The 17128-nt window shown below is 38.5% G+C and overlaps 1 pseudogene; it reads right to left on the bottom strand.

Moving 5' to 3' along the window:
* Positions 1–3925: 3925 nt before the first annotated feature.
* LOC102422653 lies at positions 3926–4368 on the bottom strand (annotated as a pseudogene).
* Positions 4369–17128: the final 12760 nt, after the last annotated feature.

Genomic DNA, 17128 nt, shown 5'->3' with positions numbered 1-17128 from the left:
TAAAATGCTCAACGAATACGATATGGTCAAGTCTAATTATCAGTAGCATTTCTTTCTTTGAAGGCTCCCTTCTGGAGCCTACTATCCTTTTGTCTCAAAGGGGTGAATCTGGTCTGCTGGCCACATAGTGCCCTGGTATTCCTTTTCACTGTTCCTGGACCTCATGTCTTTTTCTGTCTTGGTTTTCATCCTTGTTATTTTGAAGCACATCTTACAGCTTCCTTAAAAACTGACAACTAGCCCTAACCATTTTGGCTCAGTGGATAGAGCATCAGCCTGCAGACTGAAAGGTCCTGGGTTTGATTCTGGTCAAGGGCATGTACCTCAGCTGCAGGCTCCTCCCTGGCCTGGGCCCAGGTCAGGACTCTTGCAGGAGGCAACCAAACCAATCAATGTGTTTCTCGCACATCGATGTTACTCTCTGTCTTTCCCTCTTGCTTCCACTCTCTAAAAATCAATGAAAAAATATCCTCATGTGAGAATTTAAAAACAAACAAAGAACCCCTGATAGTTAGTGGAAAGTTTCAGTTTATAGAATGAAGAACAGATAAAGTTTTCATTCATCCATTCACTCATTCAACAAATATTTTTTGACCACTAGCCATATGCATTCAATAATAGGCATTCAATAATTTCTCAGAAAAAGTTATCTTAAGATAGAAACCAGATCATGCCACTTCTTTGCTTAAAACCCTTTGGGTAGGCTCACTCTTGATCTTCTAAAGAACTTTCTTTGGACTGCTGTGATTCAGTGAACCTTATCTTTTGCTTTCTACTATTGGTGCATTTGCCTCACCATGTTTTAATCACCTTTTTATCTCCCTACCTGCTCAATAGATACTTGAATGAATAATTAAAAACACCCTCTGGATGAGTCCTTTTGCCTTTAGAATAAATTCCAAACTGGCTCGCAAGGTCTTGAATGACTTGACTCCACTTTTTTTGGCCGTCCTCATTTCATGCCACTCTCTCTGTCGTGCCCACGTTCTAGTCATCCTGGCCATCTTTTGGTTCCAGGAAGACACCTGGCTCTTTAGTATGGCGCGGACCTTTTCATTGTCTATGTTGCTCTTCCCTGGATATTTACATGACTGGTTCCTCATCACTGAGGACTTGGCTGAAACGTTTTCTCCTGAGAGAGGCCTTCTCTGGACACTCTCTCTAAAAGGCTCCTTACCCTTTTCATCACTGCTACAGTGCCTTGCTTATTTCCCTTATGAAAACAATAAACATACATAAAATGTATTTATGTATTGACTTGCTTATTGCCTATCTCCTTCATTAGAATGTAAACTTGACGAGGGCAGTGCTTTTGACATATTCTCCATTGTATTCCGGGGGACTAAGCAAAGTGCAGGGAAAGGAATAGATTCCAAAGAAATATTTGTTGATGCATGAGTGACTCCAATCAATTTAAAAATTTAACTGGAGTGTTGATCCATAGACTACTATTTTAGGCAAAGTGTTTAGAGAAATGATCATTATTGCTGTATGTCTGGTTCCTGTGTTCTACTCTGCTGTTTCCTCCCACCAATCGGCCTCATAGGCTCCAGCTGCGCAGAACCTGCTTCGTTTTCTTCAGTGAGTCACATGCTCCCCTCCTGCGGTCTGCAGCACAGTGCTGCACCCTCTGATGTGCCTGATGTTCTCTGCTCTCCTGTGTCTAATTTCCACTTGGTCTCCAGGCATCTCATCAAGTGTTAGTTCCTCTGTGAAATCTACCCTGACATTCTCAGACTGAGTCAAGTGGTTTTCCCCCCAAGTCTCTCTCTCTCTCTCTATTAATCCTTTGGTAGCCCTTAGCACAGGATTAAAATTGCCCTTTTACTTCTCTGCTCTTCATGTAAGAAATAAACTCCTAGAAAGCAGAGAGACTGCATGTTGTTCACTCTTTTCTCAGTGTGCAGAATGGATGCTTAGAAAAGGCCCTCAGTTAATACTGTTAAATGAAAAAATAAGTGAGTGAATACTGATAAATACTATAGAGGAAGTAATATATTTAGAAAAAATGTTTTGAAGATGGAATGTACAAATAGCAATCTGTAGAGAGAGCATTTTATTTTTTATGAGGTGTTAATCAGGTGGTAAGAACAATAATAATTTTGAGTAAGCATATCAGAAATGATACTCAGACCACTGCAGGATAGTGAGTGGGGTGAGAGAGTTCTGATTTTAATGCACAAAGAGATGCTGACTCAATGAGGAGATTTTTTTCTTATGTTGATGAACACAAACACACCCATACACACAGTGGGAACAACTTAAGTACAGCAGGAAAGTAGACGCAAATTATTATTATTACTTTAATATGTGCTGGATATTGTATGAATACACTTTCCATACATCATCTGTACCAGGACAATGACCAAATGTGAACTCTGCTAGATCACCTCTGTCTATTTTTGTCTTCTACACTTTTTCTACCTTTTCTGCTTTTAAATGAGCATTTTGTATGATTCCATTTACTTTTCTTTCATAACATATCAATTTTACTTCTATTTAAAAAACTTTTTTGTAGTGGTTTCCTTAGAGTTTGCAATATACATTTACAATGAATCTAAGTATAATTTCATATAACACTATATTGCTACATGGATAGTGCAAGTACCTTATAACAACAGAATAATACTAATTCCGAGATCTCTCCTGTCCCTTGTATCATTACTGCCATTAATTTTACTAATAGATAACCACACATATAATGAGTTATATATATATATATATGTATATATATATGCTATAACCTTATATATGTTTACATATATATGAATATATATATATTCATACATGAGCCTACATAATTGAATCTATTCTTGTTATTATTTTGACCAAACTACTATGTGTTAGATTAATAAAGAACAATAAAAGTAAGCCTTTTTATTTTACCTTCACTTACTCATTCTCCAAAGCTCTTCCTTTCTTTATGTAGATTAGAGTTTCTGATCTATATTATTTTACTTTTCTCTAAAGTACTTCTTTTAACATTTCTTGCAAGGCAGGTTTACTGGCAACCAATTCCTACAATTTCTGTTTGCTGAGAAAGTCTTTATTCTCCCTCCCTTTTTTTTGAATCTTGTAGAAGCTTTCATTTCAATAATCAAGAGAATGCAATAAATGGAATCTATACTTATTGATTAACATTAGACATGCATCTCTACCTGAAACTGCTGTTAGTTTTTGACAGGTCTAAATCTTTACAACTTATTTAGGCCCATTTTTGAATTTCTTTGACCCTGATATTCAAGGTAAGTTAAATTCTTCCTCGTGGCACCTTAATAATGAGAATTATGCTCACTGGCTAGATTCCTTTATAATTAAAGGCTTCTAGATACTCAGGCTGCCTGTATTACCTCAAGGCAATACTTTATATAGAGACTCAAGTAAATCACAGCATAAGGGAGAAAATTTAGAAAGCTGAACTGTATTGTATGAATATTCCATAGATTTTTTCCCCAGCACTGATGGTCAAACACTAGTTAAGTACCAAATAACTCTTTTCCCATTGCCACCCTTTCCCAGAGACACCAAGATATGTATCAGTGTCCTTAGGCATCTGAAACCAATTCACACAAATGACAGATTTTACCCATGTGGTTCCATTATCAAATTACAAAAAGCAGTTCCACTATCCAAATGATAGGAAGCAGTTAATGAGGCATTCAGAAAAACATAGTCCCACATACAGTAATATGTATCTAGGAAAGTTTTCCATTCATTTGCCAATTGCTTTCACAAGATTAACAGTAAAAAAAAAGCCAAATACACATATGACCCTTAAACCCCAAACACACTAAGATATTGGTTTTTGTTCATTCTCAGATGACCAGATGCTCTCAGAGTGCCAAAGGTGTGAGCCCATCCCCCTGTAGCCTTTTCTTCAACCATTCTTGAACTGCCTTCCTTTTCCAAAAAGGGAATGCTGAAATCAGTCAGAAAGGCATTCTGAGAAGACTGGCTTGGATTTCTGGGTCTGTTCAGGCGATTCAAGATGAATTGGCTTGTATCAATGAAGCGTTCAACGCAGTTCACAAAACAGGCTTCAGCCCGGCCGTTCAACTCTGGCCCAGGCTTGTCCACGCACTTCTCCCAACAAAGTTCCGTCCTCTGGTGCACCAGCTGCTGGAAGCTCTGCTTCTGAGTCTCCACCTGGATGAAATGCTGCAGCTGCGGGGCCACGGAGCCCAGACCCGCAGCGGGGGAATTCCAAGAGGAATCCTCCCAGCCTGGCCAGGCGCTCTGAGACGAACCCCGCACCAACTCACCGACCTTCACGTGTCTCCACGACGGACTGTCAGTGTGCAGAATTCTAGGTGTGTTTTTGTTCTTGGAACACTTTAAGTATTTCAGTCCACTCTTTTCTTGGTGCATGATTTCTGAGAAGTCAAATGAAATTCTTATATCTCCTCTATTGGTAAAGCTTTTTTCCTCTCTAATTTTTTTTTCATGATTATTTATCTTGATTTTCTGAAGCTTGAAAACGATTAGGTGTAGGCTTCTTTTCTTTTTTGAGCCATTTCTTCATGAATCCGTGGTTTAATGTTGATGTTAATTTGGGGGAAAGTCTCAGTCATTATAGTTTCGAATAGTTCTTCTGTTCCTTTCTCTCTTTCTCCTTCTGGTATTCTCATATGTCACACTTTTCGTATTTGTTCTAAATATGCTGTTTTGTATTTTTTTCAAAAAATTTTCCCTCTCTACTTTTTAGTTTTGGATGTTTCTAATGAGACATCCTCAAGTGCCTAGTTTCTCGCCTCAGCTGTGTCCACTCTACCAATAAGCCCATCAAAGTCACCCTTCCTTTCTGTTACAGCGTTTTTTATCTCTATCTCTTCTTTTTAGTTCTTTCTTAGAATGTTCATCTCTCTGCTTAAATCATCCATCTCTTTTTTGCATGCACTCTCCTTTATCCATTTGAATCGTTAGGCATTAATAACAATTAATCATGATTGTTATTTTAAAATTCCTATTCTGATAATTCCAACATCCCTGCCATGCCTGTGTCTGGCTTTGATGCTTTCTCTGTCTCTTTAAACTGCTGTTGTTGTTGGTTTTTTTTTTTTTTTTGCCTTTTTTATAGTCTTGTAATTTTTCCTGGATAGCCAGACATGGAATACTCATAAAAGGAGGTGCTATAAGTTTGTCTTCAGTAATGTGGTGGTGAGGTATTGGGAGAAAGGAAGTATGTTCCTATGATTAGGTGTCAGTCCCTTAGTGAGCCTGTCCCTCTACATGGGAACTTCACACAGGCTTCTCAGTTCCTCGTCCTCCCTGCTTTGGTGGGACAGGAGGACTGCAGTTGCTGGAGTTGGGTATCTCCCTTCCTCTGAAAGACGATGCCCAGCTGGAGGTGGTTGTTTCTCTTTCCCAGGCCAGTTAGGCTCTGATGAGACTCCAGCACAGTGGTTCTCAACCTTGGCTGCACATTAGAATCACCTGGGAATCTTGGATTTTAAAAAGATTCCCAGGTGATTCTTTTTTTTCCCCCTTTATTGAATAAGATATTACAAATGTGTCCTTATCCCCCCAATCTCCTCTCATCCCCCCAATCCTGCCCTCACCCTCACCCCCTGTTGTCCATATACATCGCTTATGCTTATATTCTTGCATACAAGTCCTTTGGTTGATCTCTCCCCCTCACCCCCACCCTCCCCTGCTTTCCCTCCGAGTTTTGAGCATCTGATCGATGCTTCTCTGTCTCTACATCTGTTTTTGTTCATTGGTTTATGTTGTTCGTTATAATCCACAAATGAGTGAGAGCATGTGATATTTATCTTTCTCTGACTGACTTATTTCACTTAGCATAATGCTCTCCAGCTCCGTCCACGCTGTTGCAAATAGTAGGAGTTCCTTCCTTTTTACAGCAGCATAGTATTCCATTGTGTAGATGTACTACAGTTTTCTAATCCATTCATCTGCTGATGGGCACTTAGGCTGATTCCAAATCTTAGCTATTGTAAATATGCATCCCTATGTTCATAGCAGCACGATTCCCAGGTGATTCTAATGTGCAGCCAAGGTTGAGAACCACTGCTCCAGCAGGTTGGGCTCTGACTGACTGAGTGCAGACCTTGTTAAGAAGAACAGAATGTTCCAAGGTATTTCCCAATGGTCCCTTTTCAACTTCCCCTACCAGAAGCTCAAAGGATTTTCCTCTAGTATTTACTGTGAGAACCTGATAAAGCTCCTGGAGGTAAAACTCACAAAAATGAGGGCTCCCTAATGATTGGGTCCCCCTCAAGTTTTCATCTCTCAGACTTATCCACTCTGCACTTCCAGTAATTTGTCCATTGAAGTTCAGGTTTCCACGGAGATTGCTGCTCCTGGATTTCTACTCCGGGAAGTTAGGATTCTGTGTGTCCTCCTGTGGGTTTCTTCAGTGTTGACGGTTTGCCCTGTGACCTCACTTTTCTTATGGTTCTAGGGAGAGTTGTTGCTTTTTCAGCTTGTTTAGCTTTTTACTTGTTAGGATGGAGTGGCAACTCCCAAACTCCTTACGTGCTGGAATGGAAACTTCTCGTGCAATTTTGATATTTGCCTCTCTTAAGCGTTTGATATCACAAATGTTTTCTCTCATTCCGTAACATGTCATAACATAAACAGAAACTACTCATCTTTCTGTTAACTGAACAGAAACTCTATTTAAAAAATATGGCATACTATTTATAGTATTTACCATGTTAACCATTTTTAGGTGTGCAGTTCAGTAGTGTTAAATATATTCTCACTGTTGTGCAACCAGTTTTCAGAACTCTTTCATCTTGCAAAATGGAAACACTTTACTCATTAAACAACAGTTCTCAATTCTCCCTTCTTCCCAGCTCCTGGAAGAACCATTCTACTTTCTCACTCTCTGACTTTGGTCTTCATATAAGTGTAATCATATGGCATTTGTCTTTTTGTGACTGGCTTATTTCACTTAGTTTAGGGTTCTCAAGGTTCATCCATGGAAATCTTGAATTTTGATATAATCAAATTAATCATTATATTTTGCCTAAGTGGTTGTGTATTTGAAAAGTTGAGAGGCCCTTTCTTTCCTTTAGATTACCAAGACTCTCCTGCATCTCTTCTAAAACGATAAAAGCTACAGAATGACAATTTTACAAAGCTACATTGTTAGTTTTACATTTAGAGCTTTATTTCAACTGGAGTCCACTTTCAAACCTTTATGTGGTTTTATGCAGGTATTCAGTTTTATTTTCCCAAAATAGGGAGCAGGTTAACCCAAAACCATCTATTGACAAATTATTTCCTTTATTATTATTTGTAGTTTTATCTATATTATTTTTTCATATGTATTGTCTGTCTCTTATGTTTTATTCCACTGGCCTATCCATCTGAGGCTGCACCAACACTATATTGCTTTTTTAAATGAGTTAATATATTTCATTTTTAAATTAAATCTTTGTTGTTGAAAATATGACTTATGTCCCCTCCCTCCCCCCCCCATTGACCCCTTCTAGCCCTCCCCCGTCCCCCACTCCAGGCTTTCACCACCCTATTGTCTGTGTCTATGGGTATATGCATACAAGTTCTTTGGTTGATCTCTTCTCACTCACCCACACTTCCCTGCCTTCCCTGAGGTTCAACAGTCTGTTCCATGCTTCTGTGTGTCTGGATCTATTTTGTTCATTAGATTCCACATAATGAATGAGATCATGTAATACTTGTCTTTCTCTGACTAGCTATTTTGCTTAGCATAATACCCTCCAGATCCATCCATGATGTCTCAAAGTGTAAGAGATCTTTCTTTTGTACTGCTGCATGGTATTCCATTGTGTAATGTACCACAGCTTTTTTATCCACTCATTCAACACTATATTGCTTTTTTAAAAAATGACCATTTATGTACCTGTATCATTCAAATAATTTTTATAGCAAGTTTACAAGTTCCTCAAAATACTTTGTGTAGGATTTCTTTAAATATATAGGTTAATTTGAGTTATATTTTTCAAGAGCATGGGGCGTCTTTCCATTAATTCAGATCATCTTCTGTATCCTACCCTAGTGTTTGAATATTTTCTCCAGAGATTAAATAGATAGTTGTTAGTTTCTAGATACTTTATAGGTTTTATTGCAAAAGTGAACATCCAATTAAAATTTTTTATTTTTTATTGATTATTGTACGGGCATAGATAATTAATTTTTGTAAGTTCCACTATCCCTTATATGTTAAGTTCTTTCTATATGTTGAGTCTGGCCACCAACTTGAAGACTTAATGCCAATTGGACTAACTTAATTGCTTTAATTGATCAGAGTGATTTAAGGCATAGATCACATTGGATTCCTCTTGGGCACCACCCTGTATGCTTTCTGCCTCACCCCTGATTTTAGCCAATAGTTTTACACGGGATTTGACAAACTTTATGCTGACAGTGTGTATGCTGGTCTTTTGTTTCCTGCCCTGGAGCTTCTCTGACTTAGGTTTTGGGATGACTATGTGAGCATACCTGACACTGGTGAGTACTCAGAACTGCGGGAGGACACTTCTGAGAGACATCCTGTATCTCTGCAATTGATTGAGTACCTGTTATCCACATTGTTTTACAACTTAATGATGTTTTTATATAGGCTTCTCTCCCTTCTCTCTTTTATCCTCTGTATTAGATTCTCCGGAGAAGCAAGCCGAAGGAAGGAGGGAGGGAGGGAGAGAGGGAGGGAGGGAGGGAGGGAGGGAGAGAGAGAGAGAGAGAGAGAGAGAGAGAGAGAGAGAGAGAGAGAGAGAGACTGTACATTTATTATAAGGCTCATGTGATTCTTCAGGGTGGAAAAGCTGGCTCTCTACCCAGGGAAAGCCAATGTTTCAGTTTGGGTCTAAAGACAGGCTAAAGCTGATATCCTCATTCAAAAGCAAGTCAAGGAGGGGTAATTCTCTCTTACTTGGGAGAGGGCTAGCCTTTTTGTTTTATTCAGGCCTTCAACTGATTGGATGAGGCCAGTCCACATTGGGGAAGGCAATCTGCTTTACTCAGTCTACTGATTTAAATGTTACTCCCATCTCAAATCACCCTCAAAGAAACACCAAGAATATTGTTCCATCTGATATCTGGGCATCACATGGCTCAGTGAGGTTGACATGTAAAATTAACCATCATGCCCTTCTCGTTCTTCACTCCTATTTCTGGCATCACCTATGAAGTAATCCACCTGTGCAGCGACCCTGCCTAGTTTTCAGGTAAGGCTTGAACTAACATATCTATGTAGTATTTAGTGTGTGAAATAAGGTTTTTGACTACACAGGTGCTAATACTGGTGCAAGAGATATTTATGATCATTATAACTACTATCTGAGCCATTGAGCAATAATAAAATAAAGTTGTATAGGCATATACATTTTGTATTATTCTTTGAGATTCTTTGAGATGTAGAATTTATGTAAAATAAAATTATAGAATTTTTGCAGGCATTAAAGCTGGGTGCCCACTTAAACCCATGGGTACCCCTTTTTAAAGGGAAGAATAGCACCCAAGAACATTTCCAATTTTCTGCAATCACCCACTTTGCAAAATAAAGAGAGAAGTCATTGTAATGTGAAAAGAGGAAAAAATATATCAAAATCTTTGCTGTAATTTGACATGCTGAGTTTAGCTAAATTTGTCCTTAGAATAGCTGCAAAATGCTGATTACTAATAAGACCCATCATTACCATTAATGGCTTGAACAGTCAAATTCACTTTTATTTATTGAATGAAAGAAAAACTGTTAAAAATCTTTGAATAACACAACATGGTCTAAACATTTAAAAAATGTACTACTTAACACGTTTGCTTTAGAAAAGAGGTCATTTTCCCTGATTGACAGTTGCTATATATAAAGTTTTAGCTTCATATGAATTAAAAAGACACACTTCTCTGATCCTGTATAGCCTCATTACCTTAAGACTGCATAACAAGTGATATTTATTATATGGTGACATATGGGAATAAATGCTAAAATGATTACTTACCGCTTTTGCATACACTTGACCTTTCAAGCTGCCTATCAATTGGAAAGATTTTTAGCACTTAGCAATACTGACAGTCCTTTCTGTAGCTGACTATTGGGGAATGTAACAAATCATTGACACCAATTAACCTGTGACATTTTCCTTTAAATTATGCCGTGTTATTGTCCGTATTGGGTGAAGGCAATTCATTTCTGTCTCCTGGACTCTCGGTACTTCACAGCCAATCATGTTTATGTAGTGGTATTTAAAATGAAGAGGAAGTTGTGCTAAGTTCTGCTAAATTTTAGATTTACCTTAAAAATTTTGAAGGAATTTTATACAAACTGATGTTTGTGGTGCCGCTTAGTTTACTCAAACAAGAGAGAGTAGAAGCACTGTCGTAAATGTTTCCCTCCACATCCTGCGTGGTTCAGGGTTCAATATCTGGAAGAGGAGCTGCACACAAATGAAATAGAAAAGACAAGAGATAACTTGGAAATATTGGGGGACCAGGCGGGTAAGTCCAACTCAAGAGGAAGGACTTCCACCCGTGCTCAGTCTGCGCCGACCTTTTATAGTCTGAGGTAAACAATGCAGTGGTTACCATAGTTACAGTTCTTGTGAGTTTCACCTGTTTTGATCATGTTTACACTTCCTGCACTTCCCTCAGCCCATTAGCTTCCCAGGTAAGATCTGGGGAGTGTTATAAGGTCAAGCCTAATTATGCTAAGAGGACTGTGCACTCTAAGCTGGGACTTGTTTGTGACTTTGCCAGCAGGTCAGTCCGAGGCTCAACCCTGTATCAGTTTCCCACAAAGCACCTTTAGGGGAGAGGATGGGTAACCAGGGCGTGGACAGCAATTGCCTCTTGCTTTCACCTTGGTGTGTATGAGTGTAGTAGATTCTTTCCTACCAGAGGTGTACAAGATAGGCTATCAGGTGTCTGAATTTAAAAATTATTTGTAAATGTTCAGAAGCTGATTAATATGATACCAGGTCCAAGTTGGGCCGAGAGAATGAAAGGAAATAAATCTGTGAAGAGGTGAATACCTGCTTAGGTCAGTCTTTTTAAAAGCCAATTTAAAATCCAATCTAGATTTATTTAAAGAGTAAAAGCAAGCAGTGTGACTTCTAAAAAACATGGCATTCGCCTAGACTCACTCTCTTTTTATTTATTGCTGGTTGTCTGTAATACAGATGTTAATTATTCAATGTTGTCAACAATTTTTGTGTTTACTATGTGAACAATTTTTGTGGCTGAATGATAGAAAGGTCAGTAGGAAGCTCACAGGTTCTGAATTCAATTAGTTTTGGGTTAAAGTTCTGCCCCTGTAATTTCTCATGGGCGACCTTTGGTATATTATTTAACTTATGTGAATTTTGATTTCTACATCTGTAGGAAGGGGGTTGAAATACACACCTTCCAGGATCACTGGCAAGATTAGAAATAATATCTGTAAAATAGCTGGCACAAAGTAGGTATTGTAGGCATTCTTAGGCCTGCCATTAAAAGGTTAGACACCTGTGTGTCTTGGGGGCCCTCAGAACTAAGAAACAGAATGGTCTCCCTACTGCATCTTTGTCATGGAATCCAATTTCATGATTAATTGTGTTCTCTCTAGTCAGGGACATCCATGGATGGGCTTTCAGTCAGTAAGCAGCAGTGACTTAGCCTTAAAAACAGTTTATGGGCATCATTCTAGCAAAAGTAAAAATCCTTTAATGTTTGGTTTATAGCTTACAAAAGATTTGAAGATTTTCATGTCTGTAAGCAATCTCCTCATATATTAGTCATTATCAACTTCTTACTATTTTTTTTTACATATTTCTTTTATTGATTTTAGAGAGGAAGCGAGAGGGAGAGAGAGAGAGAGAGAGAGAGAGAGAGAGAGAGAGAGAGACATCAATGATTAGAGAGAATCATTGATCAGCTGCTTCCTGCAGGACTCACATTGGGGATCAAGCCCGCCACCTGGGCATGTGCCCTGACCAGAAATCAAACAGTGACCTCCTGATTCATAGGTCGAAGCTCAATCACTGAGCCATGCCGTTTGGGCAACTTCTCGCTATTTATATGTTTGTTTATTCTTTGTAAAATAACTATTATCAACAAAAGAGTATAAAGAGTAATAATAAATAATAAAATAAACACTTGTGTAGCTGCCACAGAATTTTGCCTGATTTTAATGTAGTTCTACTAGCTTTATATAACTGGTATGGGCTAGGCATATATTTCCCAAATGTTTGCTTTCAATCTTTCTGTGTTTTATGGTTTAGGTTGGCAGCATGCATATAACTTTTGGCTTGACAGTCTTTATATTTTAACTTGAGAGTTTAATTTTTTTATAGTGATTTGGATAACTTATTAGTTGTAATTATTATATTTACTAGAGGCCCGTTGCAGGACGATTCCTGCAAGAATAGGGCTTCCTGCTGCTGAAGCAAAGCAGAGAAGGGAGTGAAACCTGCTGAGGCGGGCTTTGCTCCCACCTCCCAGCCGCTCTGGCTGGGTTTCCCCTCCCGCCTCCCAGCCGCCTCTACTTAGCTTCCTTTTGTAGCGCTTTGCTTCCATGTTGTCTTCAGTCTTCGATCCCAGCCGGTATATGCAAATTAACCGCCACCTTTGTTGGCGGTTAATTTGCATATCACACTGATTAGCCAATGGGAGGTGTAGTGAAGGTATGGTCAATTACCCTGTTTGTCTATTATTAGATTAGATAGGATTAATTATTATAATTGTTTAGTGTGCTTTTCTGTATTTCTCGTTTCACCTCTTCTGACTTTTTTTCCTGAAATGATTGTAACTTTATTTTTTTCTTATTCCTTTTCTCTCCTTACCCCACCAACACTAGTTTGAATATTACTTTTTTTTCAATATTTATTTACTTATTTATTTTTGTTTTCAATTTTTAGTACAAAATTTAACATGCTATGAGATATAACTTACATATAATTCACCCTTTAAAGTGTGCACCCTTTTAAGTATTCACAGAGTTGTGCAACCATCACCATAATAAATTTTAAATTATTTTTATTAGCCCCCAAAGAAACCTCATATTCATTAGTAATCTCTCCCACCTTCCTACCAACCCTACCAGCAGTAGACAACTACTACTCTATTTTCTTCCTCTATAAATTTGCCTATTCTGGACAATTAAATGCAATAAATGAAATAATGTATATATTTAAAAACTGACTTCTTTCTTTTAGTATATAATTTGCAGGGTTCATCCATGTTGTGGGAGAACTTTATTAATATTTTCTAATATTTTTATGGCAGAATGACATTCCATTGCATAGCTATACAATATTCTAATTATCCATTCTTCAGTTCTTGGACATTTGGGTTGTTTGCATTTTTTTTAGCTATCATGAATAATGCGGCTATGAATATTCATGTACTACTTTTTATGTTGATTTGTGTTTTTATTTATCATGGATATATACTTGAAAAGAATTGCAACATTATATGGTAATTCTATATTTAACTTTTTGAGAACTGCCAAACTATTTTCCTGTTGAACATTTTTCTAATGGCTAATGATGTTAAAGCACCTTTTCATGTGCTTATTGGTCACTCATATATCTTTTGGAGCAATGCTAATTAGATACTTTGCTCATTTTTAAATTGGGTAATGTGTTTTTATCACTGAGTCATGAGTTCTTTCTATATTCTGGATATAAACCCTTTGTCAGATATATGCTTGCAAATATTTTTCTCCTAATAAGTCAGTTATCTTTTCACTTCCCTGATGACATCTTTGATGCAGGCTTCCCCCCTCATCTGGGCAAACATATCCTTTTTATGTATTATTATTTTTTAAATAATTCGTTATTGTTTAAAGTATTACATATGTCTCTTTTCCCCCCCTGACCACCCCCTACTGGCTCCAGGTCTTCAGCACCCTATTGTCTGTGTCCATGGGTTATGCATATAAGCATTCAAAGTATTTGGTTGATTACCTCCCACCCACCCACCCTCCCCAGCCTTCCCTATGAGATTTCGCACTCTGTTCCATGCTTCTGTGTCTCTGGATCCACTCCGTTCATCAGTTTATTTTGTTACTTAGATTCCACATATGAGTGTGATCATGTGATACTTGTCTTTCTCTGACTGACTTATTTCAGTTAGCATGATACTCTCCAGGTTCCTCCATGCTGTCTCAAAGGGTAAGATATTCTTCTTTTTTACTGCTGCATAGTATTCCATGGTATAAGTGCACCACAGCTTATTTTATCCACTCATCTACTTATGGGTACTTGGGCTGTTTCCAGATCTTAGCTATTATAAATTGTGCTGCTAGGAACATAGGGTTGCATACACTCTTTCTGATTGTTGTATCAGTTTTCTTAGGTTATATTCCTAGAAGTGGGATCACTGGATCAGATGGCAGTTCCCTATTTATTTTTTTGAGGAAACTCCATACTGTTTTCCATAATGGCTGCACCAGTCTGAATTCCCACCAGCAGTGTACTAGAGTTCCCTTTTCTCCACATCCTTGCCAGCACTTGTCATTTGTTGACTTGTTGATGGTAGCCATTCTGACAGGTGTGAGATGGTACCTTGTTTTTATTTTATGAAGTCCAATTTACCAAAGTTCTCTTTTGGAACATTGATGTATCTTATAACTGTAATAGTAGTTAGATTAGGATCTTGGAATTGAGGATCTTAGACAAATATTTTTTCTTCCAAACACAAATATTAATATGAATAAATGCAAATAGATGTATCACACTCTCTGTGTCTTAGTAGTTTACGATCTATCTACATAGAAAAATATGTGCAATTAAAATGCTGGGTAAGGTTTACATTTATTTAAACTTTTCATATGGGCTTGAAAGTTACTCATTAAAATCCTTCCTGCCACCACCAACCTTAATTGATATTTTCTTTTATCTAATTTGGGCCTGCCTGAATCTTTTTTCAGAGGTGTTTTTCCCAATTAAAAAAATGCATACTTTTAGCATTTCAATTATAAAGGGATGGCAAATTAGATTTGCCTTACTGAAAAGTTAACATTATCAATCTTTCTTTGAATCTTATGATTTGATTAAAATAGAAACAAAATTGGCTGATTTTATTTTCCCTTTTTAAAAATTTCTAAATTCATTGTGGTCAGCATTCTAATGCCTATCGAGATGCTCAAGTGTAAGAGTAGCCAAGGGAAACCAGTCAGAGAAGAAGATTCTGATCAGAGATATAATGATTATGTAAGCAGGCCTGGGGATATTTTTGGAGAGATAGAAAGAGTAGGTTCATAGGATAGTTCTGTAGAGCATGAAAGTAAATAGTTCCTTTTTTATTTTTCTCCCCTTTGGGAACTTCAAAACTAAATGTTTCCCATGGCTGGGTTGGCCTTCAGGAAGAGAATCAGGCACCTGCTAATCCAGAGTCAACAGAACATACGATGCTTCTCTGATCACTGTCAAGTCTAACTGGTATTTGGCATTCACAGTGATGTACAGTTTCATCCAATAAGAGTTAGCTATGCTAGAGGATAGTGCCATAGAGGTAAATAAAACATTTTCCCTCTCTAAGCTGAATTAGTAGAGCAAAAATATTAAAAAATTAAAGAGTTACCTAAAAGAATTGCAACTTTAATATGCTGTGACAAGCACTGGAGAATCTCCTCCCAGTCTGCTAGACAGAGTCTTACGTAACATAAGGTAACCATGGGAGTGACATTGCACCACTTTTGAAATATTTTATTGGTTAGAAACAAAGTATAGCCTCTGCCTGTGCTCAACAAGAGAGGATTATACAGAGGCATGGCTCATAGTGTGTGTCCACCACAGTGGGGAATGCAATTTTTAGCTTTCTAGGCTCTGCAGTACACAAGTTGGAAGAGTTGCCGAGAGAGCCACTCTGTTGCACCCCCACAATTATGTTTCAGAACAGGCAAATAATCCAGTGTGGTTGCAGCCTGGTACCCTGGGAACAGTTTACTATAGATGAGACTGGAAAAGTAGGTAGCAGCCAGATATAAAGGGTCTGAGATGGCATGTAGGGGTAAAAAGAATTCACTTTCCTTCAACAGGGGAGCCTGTGAATCTTTAAGCAAGGACACGATATAATCAAATCTGAATTTTAGAATGATTTAAACAAATCTAAATTTGAATTTAAATTTATACGTTTAAACAAAGTATATTATATTTTTATTGCTTTGTGATAAGTTACCACAAACTTAGTAGCTTAAAATGCACACTATTTTGTAGGTCAGAAGTCTGAGAGGGCACTCTGGATGGGTTCTCTGAAAGGGACAAAATTAAGATGTTGGTGAAACTGGATTCTTATGTAAAGGCCTTAGGGAAGAATCCATTTCCAAACTTCAAGAGGGTGGGTGAATCCAGTGCCCTGTGGCTTAGGATTGTGGTCTCCAGTTTCTTGCTTGCTATCAGTAGGAGACCTCTCTTAGTTCCTGGAACTCACCTTTCACAGGGTTCTTTTCATCTTGGCAATGGAGAATCGCCCTGGAAATCCGATTTTGTGCTTTGAACCTCCCTGGAAAAAATCTCTTTGTTTATAAAGGGATCATGTGGTTAAATGTGGCTCACCCAGATAATCTATCTTACTGGTAAGGTTAACAAATTAGTAAACTTAATTGCATCTGCAAGATCCCTTTGTTACATATCCTATATAATAAAAGTGTAATATGCAAATTGACCGAATGGCAGAACAACTGGGGGGTGGGGCTGGCTAGCAGGTGGTGCCAGGGCAGCCAAGGTGTGTTAGCGGGCAGAGGGAGGGGACAGCAATGGGGTGGAGGGGGGTGGCAGTGACCAGCTGCGGGTGATGGGGGCCAGTGCTATCCCCTGATTGCCTGCTCAGGTGCCTCCCGCAGAGGGAGGCCACCAGTGGCAGTGGCACAATGGAGGGCAGGGCCAGCCGCTCACTGCCCATGCCGTCCCCTGATTGGCCCACTGGTCACCTCCTGCAGAGGGAGGCCAGACTGTTAGACATCCCCTGAGGGCTCCCAGACTGTAAGAGGGTGCAGGTCGGCTGAGGAACCACCCCGAGTGCACGAATTTTCGTGCACTGGGTCTCTAGTGATAATATGATCACTGGAGTGGCAGTTTATCATATTCATAGTTTCTGCACACAGGGGAGTTTATATAAAGATGACGGTCGGTGGAGACATTCTTAGAATTATACTTTCCACAAGTAGAAGGTGAGGAAAGATTGTAGGTTGCTCACCAATTATGGT

The sequence above is a fragment of the Myotis lucifugus genome, unplaced genomic scaffold (assembly GCF_000147115.1).
Source record: "Myotis lucifugus unplaced genomic scaffold, Myoluc2.0 scaffold_24, whole genome shotgun sequence".
NCBI lineage: Eukaryota > Metazoa > Chordata > Mammalia > Chiroptera > Vespertilionidae > Myotis > Myotis lucifugus.
The sequence above is the reverse complement of the archived record's forward strand: the minus strand, read 5'-3'. Positions and strand labels throughout refer to the sequence as shown.